We start from the raw sequence: 7389 nt of genomic DNA on the forward strand, positions 1-7389 counted from the left end.
CTCAATAAATAGTTTGATCATCATCTGTATCTGTAAGTGTTTATCTGTGGGAAATAATGTGCGTCTGTTTTTATGCAGAATGGGGCCTCCGAAACATTAGTGTGTGATAAAAAGCTGTCCATACAAAGTAGGCCATTACAAATGGTCTAGCTCTCTCTCTCTCTTTTTATTAGTGTGTGTGATTTCCTGTCATTCAACCATCTATCAGACAGTAATGTGATCAGCGGCAAGACGAGGGCTGCTGTGTTATTCATGTGGAGCTTGACTCTGGGAGAACAGCGGGAACACAAAGACACACATGCAGTACAAACACACACCCAAACAACAACAAAAAACTCATTAGTTACGGCAGTGCAGAGACTAAACAGCAAATGCATCAGGGCAATGTGACCTAAAAACATAACTGAATACTAAGCAATCGTAAAGATGTTACGTAAGGAAGAAGCAAGGATCTGATGATAATCTGACGCGGGCCGACGCACGCTCCCTGGGGAACCCCCGCTCGACCTCACCCGCAGCTCCGCCACTATAAAAATAAATACATGATCACCTTTTCTTGGGATATTTGTCACGCCTTGAGGATCCTAAAAGGTGTAAGTGTGTGTGTGTTTGAAAAAGCTCTAAGAGGTCTATCGATGGCCACTTCATATTTCAACTAGGCTACCTGCTGAATCTCCGACTCTACGGCCCTAATTTATCACCATAGTAAATCCACTGCTCAGTGATCTCTACTCCCCTTCAGATCTATCCCTTGACCGCCGGAACATCTCGAACAAACACACACACAGTCGTGCCTCGTAAATCAATACAGCCTGGGAGTCGGCCAATGTAAAATACTGAGACACTGACAGTAATGATGAGAGAAAGAAAAACACCCCGCCAATTTATTTCCGCGAGTGGTCTCATTATCAAATAAAAAGACCCCTTTAGTCTAGTGCGAGTGAGTACAAATGCATATTTCATACTGCAGTAAAGTGAAAAAAAAGTGCCTTGGTGCATTTGCACTCCAGACTTGCGCACGTTTGAAGCAGCAAGAAGAGACAAAGGAGGAGAAAGAGAAACAAAGAAAAGAGCACACATTATTCAGCAGCAGCTTTTTTTGGAGAGCGGGAAAGGGAAGGTGGGGTGAGAGAGTTGCTGTGTTTTGAGGACGAGGAAGCCGCTGCATCTTCACTGCAGCAACCGTCAACTAGAAAGACAAGAAAGGGCCGGAGAAAGCACAGAGGTGTACGCTCATCACTCACACATCATGTGAACACTTTGTCCAACTGTCGGACCGGAGCAAAGTACACACGGCTCACAGAACAGATTGGATTCAAATTATCAATTTCTGTCCCTTTCAGTTCCCGCCTTGTTCTTGTTCATCTTGTGCTGCTCTACTCTTTCGTCATCTCCTCTCTGGGTCCCGGTTCTCATATTTATCTCTTTCATCTTTATATTTTTGTCCCTTTTCTCTTGTCTCGACTTTAAGCTCCCATTTTTCTAACATCCTGCTTTTGTTCTCCCTTTCCTCTCTCTTAAACCTCACCTGTCTGTTTTCTATCCACAACTTCATTTGTTTCCACCATTTCTTCAGTGTCATCCATCCATCATTGTCTCTCCGTCTCCTCTCCAAAATGTTTGCCCTGTGTCTGATTTCCCACCACCTGCTACCCTCACTCACAAACACTTGTATCCTGTCATTTATCTGAGTCTCATGTGAAAAAAGAAACTGACATTTTTCTAGTATGGATTTCCATAATGAGAGACAGGGCAGGTTTTGGATGGTGAAAACACAGCATACACTTCTACACTATCATCAACATGATGCGTAGCCATGGCAACAACTGCCAAAAAGCCCTCCCACAGTAAAGGAGTGCCAATCAGCTAGGCATTGCCACGTGACTGACAGCTCTCTGACAGAGAGACACAGACTGGGCAGACAGTCTGCTGTGTTTATCCTTCTTCTCTATACTATAAATCAATTCCCATCTGCCTTCACTGTTTTGGTCTGATATCACACATCGGAATCAAATGTTGGACAAGAGCGGAGACGTACAGTGAAAAGGCGGAGAAGCTATTAATGGATTATCTGATAGTATCAGGGTACTGGCAGGTGAAAAGAAACGTCTGGCGGCAGCGTGTGTCACAGAGGTAGCACTCGTCAGTATGCAGCTCTCCGACAGTGTAGAGACACGCAGTGTGTAGGGAAATAGACATTCAGAACTCTAGCGGCAAAAGCAAACAAAAAAACAAACTCAAACTGCTGCCGAGGCACCAGGTAGCTCCATTGTCCTTGTAAGAATTTAATTTTCACAGTTTAATTTGTTATCTCCCTTTAACAATCAAACAGTAGGCCTACAAAGAAACACAGCTTTAACATCCTCTCTTGATCTTGTAAAAAAAGATATGCCTCTCCTGGGACCAATCACTCCAGCTGTCTCTGTAAATAGCCAAATCCCCAAGTGCCTGAAGCTGCCTTCAAAACAAAAGCATGGACAACTACCTAACTTAACTAAAATAATAACAGTAATATGACACTCAAATGTTCCATACAAAGAAGCGATTAAATAATACAAAAGAATGACAGCCAAAAAACTGATAGAATAGGTTAGATAATAAATAGATGTCTGTATTTAGTAGGCATAGTTAAACACCCATAGAGAGGCAAAGTCCCTCCCCCTCCGGGGGACCTCCATGGGACCTAATTTCGGAAAAAGTATGTATTGAAGTCAATGGAGAGAGAAAGATTATCTTTCGATCCCGTTAGAATTGTGCCACGAATCACACATATGATGTTTGTCAATTTAAAAGATAATTTTGCAAGTAGCCTACATTTTTTTTAAATGTGTCGTAAAACTGTGAAGTAACACTTTTTTTGTCTGAACCGCTCAATGAACTACATCTCTGGTCTCTCACACGTCACCAACACCAAGATGGTCGTCACGTTGGCACACCTCTTTCTTTCAGAATGAAGTGAAAAGTATTAAAAGAGGTGAAAATCACTACAAGTCTGGGCATGTTGAGAACTGTACATACACACAAGGGGAGTTAGTTGGTTCCATAAGAGCCAGCATGCGGGACCGGCTTTACAAGGTTTCGGTGAGTAACACGAGTGCAATGTGTAACGTTAATGACATCACTTACGCGACTCTGGGATTTGTAGTCTTTCTAGTTGCTTATTTTTCATAGTCTTATATTTCAACAGTTCTACGACAAACTGTGACTTTTTTGACATGGAAATGATTTTTTAAGATTGACAAACATCATATGTGTAATTTGTGGCACAATTCAAACGGGATTAAAAAATAATCTTTCTCTCTCCATTGACTTCAATACATAATTTTTCCGAAATAAGGTCCCGTGGGGCGGAAGTAGATGGGCGGAACTTCGCCACTCTATACAACTCATGGGTAAAAGTGACCTGTTTTACTGTTTTGAAACAGCAGGGGGATGTTCAAGAACTCGATTGACTAACCCTAAACAGATTAACCCTCTGATCCTGAACACCAGCAGCCACCAGCTTCACTCAGATTGACCTTTAACCTTTGACCAATCAGATTCATCTATGTTCTGATGAACCACAACCTTTGGCTGGCAGGAAGCTTTATGAAGCATGCTGATGATGAGGTAATGTTTTCCTACGCATCCCACTGTAGTTATGGCCACAATGTTTTCCCTTAATCAGAACCAGAACTTAATTTAGAATAAAATATGTATTTGAAAGTAAAAATGTGCAATAATTTAAAAACAAAAATATTTATTATAACAGCTAGAGCTAAGCTAGGTGTTTCTTTCAGGCCTTTGTGCTAAGCTAACTAGCTACTAGCAGCAGCTTTCAGAGAGGGGTATCAATCTTCTTGTCTAACTCTCAGCAAGAAAGCCAAATAGCACATTTTCAAAAATGTTGAACCACAGCAAATGTCGATCTTAATTTAACAGCCACCAGCTTTCGGCACTCACACACCAAGTTGAAGACACACACACTCTGGAGTGCTTTGTAGAGTCATCCACTCTGAGCCTGAGGCAGGAGAGGGTCACTGCATAAACACATGCTCAGTGTGTGAATGCACACACACATGCATCTGTCGAGTACACACATACACACTGTACACCCTGCGTTTACGCACATGAAAGTCAGTGCTATTAGTTCCAGATCATTTTGAGAGTCTGTAAACAATGAGCCTGAGGATAAACAAAGATCCTACTGTACTGGAAGTAATCCAACAACACACACACCTTACTGTATATCATGCGCACTTATCCACAAAGCTTGCCCGCACACACCGACATACACATTGAGAAACACCTGGAGGGCCGGCAAACAGTCTTACGCTGAAATGTCATCTGTGAGCAAAAACAATAATGATCTAGTTAGGGCTGGAAATCATTTTGAAATGTGACTGTTAATGTGCCAATTTGAGTTTTGGTAACAAAAGAATGCTTTTTTTGGATAACTTAGCATAATCAAAATCATATCTTAAACATGTCTTCCACAAACCCTTTGTTTCGTTTAACAAAAACTAACAGCTGAATGAGAATGTTTCCTACATTATTGTCTTGCCTGTTATTGGCAAAACAAAAACTGTCATAAGTAAATGATGTATCTGAACAAGCATTCACCACCAGCTTTACTAATTGACAGTTGGCATTCAACTGTGCTGCGGTTAAAGAACAGGCCGTTGTAAACTGCATTGTAAAGTGGGTTTTCAGATGAATTATATTTTGAAAGCTACGCATAACTTGCAGGCCTTAAATGAAGCTCAGCTTTCCACCATGTTGTTGTTTTTGTGACTTTACATGGAATTACAAATGCATGTAGTTTTGCATTTTAATAATTTACAGTTGTTACAATTGTTTTAATATGTTTGCAATATCACTGCCATGTCTGATTTCATTTCATTTCAAACCTTTATTTATCCAGGTGTATCCCATTGAGATCATTGATCTCTTTTTCAAGGGAGACCTTGCATTTGAGTGATAACATGTCATTGCTGGATGTTTCCTCCTTCAATAACAGAACACAACACAGACTCACTTTATATATACTGTAAACACAGATGAACACACACACACACACACAACACACACACACACACACACACACACACACACACACACACACACACACACACACACACACACACACACACACACACACACACACACACACACACACACACAGCTCAATATCAAGAGAGCGAAACCAGCACTGAGACTGGCAAAGATGGAGAGATGCAAAGCAGCCTGTCTGTGTGCGTTGGAAAACACACACACACACACACACACACACACACACACACACACACACACACACACACACACACACACACACACACACACACACACACACACACATCACAGGATGCCAGTCTGAGTGGCAGCGAGAGAAGGACAACCTGCTGTCATCAAGGCTAAATCTCTTTATCCCTCACACGGCTGCGAAGAAATCATTTTAACACACACACAAACACACAGTACAAACACATGGAATGAGACCTTAGAATTGACACCTCTGTGGGAGTTGGAGGAAGTGGACCATTCAAACGTTATGCCCTGCAGACAGAGCTTATTAGGGGCCATTTTATCACTGCTGTTCCCCCCGCAGCAAACAGTCAGGCCTCCTATCATCCGAAACACACATCCAGGCTATGTTTTAATGAGATTCTTTATGCTGGAGGTTCTAACTTTGAATGTTTACACCCCCCCTCTCAATCGGCTTTATTCTCTCTCCAATTTTACACAGCTGGTTCAATGCGCCATAACCTGGAATAGACAAATAACTGTTTGATTGTTTTAAATGGGGTCCCTCACAATGTTTTCCTGCTTCAATTAGGTGGAATTAATTGATCCAAACTCTTCATCTGAAGATGAATATCATTAATAAATGCCTCTAATCCTTCAAAAGAGCCAACACAAAAAGGTTGTTATCTGTATGTGTGGTAAATATAAATAAAATAAAAATGTGTCCATAGCACAGCTCCATCTGTATCCATTTAGGAACGAAAAGCAAGAGTGGCTCTCACCGTGTTTAGAGTATAGGATGACTAATAGAGACGGATAGCATGATGAATCCACTTGTCTGTAATGGATTAACCTTGTCTGGCCCCCAGAATCTGATCCAATCACTGTGTATCAAATTATTACCATCTAACCAGCGACGCATTACAATCAGTGATAGTGTCGCAGGCGGTGTTAGTGCTGAACAAGTCGATTCAGGTGTAATTGACTGCACTACATTATCTAGTGGAGAGATTCCTGCTCGGGATACTCTTAAAGGAGCGCACACAGCCGGTTTCAGGTTGGACCATGGCTGCATCTCACTTCGGTTAAATGGAATCCTTTCATCCCTCACTTGCTTCGTTTCCCTGCGTCTAGTCCCTCCCACCAGGGAAGCATGGAGAGACGCAAGGAAACCACGAGAAGCAGGGAAATTAATTTTAAGAGCAATGGGACGTCCTTTCCTCCGGAGCGTCAAGTGAAGCGACGTCCGTTTGTGATTACTCCGCACAGCTGATCGTCTGACAGCAGCCAGCTCTGTCCCCGTTGCCTCTGTTAGTACGCATATGACATAAACATTTGTACGCCATTCTTAAAATGTATAAACGAACAATAGTTTGATTAATATTGATTAGAGTGCACAATAGAAATAAAATAATTGAGAGAAGAAAAAGAGATATGTTATCTTTCAAAACCCAGTTAGATTAACATTCATTGGATTGCACACTTTGTTTGTTTGTGTGGATATGTAGCATTAACATTTTAGTACTTAATGACTGGCTGAATGGAAATGACAATAAATGAAAATGTAAAAAGCGATCATGAAAATGCTTCCAACAAATTAATAAAAAGATTTTTGTCCAGTTTGTTGTTCAGATATATCACATATTTCACCGGAGGATGGTCTGGTGGTTCCTCGATTATCGCTACTCCGTTATTGCTCCTCGATACTTGATCCTCGGTCCTCCGGCAGAAATAAGCGCCGTGGGACGGTACTCAAGATGGCGCAGACAAATCAACTTCCGGTGATACCGAGACCGAGGAGCGAAGAAATTAAAATAACCGAAGTGAGACGCAGATAGGACTGTAAAATGTATCAACATTTTTGGGAAATCGCAAACACAGCCTCCTGCAATGTCTTAAAGGTCCCCTATTATACTGTTTTTCATCAATATATGATAGGTCTCAGATATTTACAAAACATGTGTCTGAAGTGTTTGGCTCCAAACACCAAACAGATCATTGCAGCATTACCCATAATCCCCTCTGTTTCAGCCCTGTTTCAAAAGTGCTGATTCTCTGTCTGTTACTTTAGATGAAAAAAGGAGCCCCTCCCACGCACACACTGTGAGGAATGTGCAGGGATTGCCAAAACGTTATACGTCAGAGAGACAGGATCCCTCTGCCTGT

Source organism: Notothenia coriiceps, unplaced genomic scaffold, assembly GCF_000735185.1.
Source record: "Notothenia coriiceps isolate Sejong01 unplaced genomic scaffold, NC01 NC01_scaffold00000339, whole genome shotgun sequence".
Classification (NCBI taxonomy): Eukaryota; Metazoa; Chordata; class Actinopteri; order Perciformes; family Nototheniidae; genus Notothenia; species Notothenia coriiceps.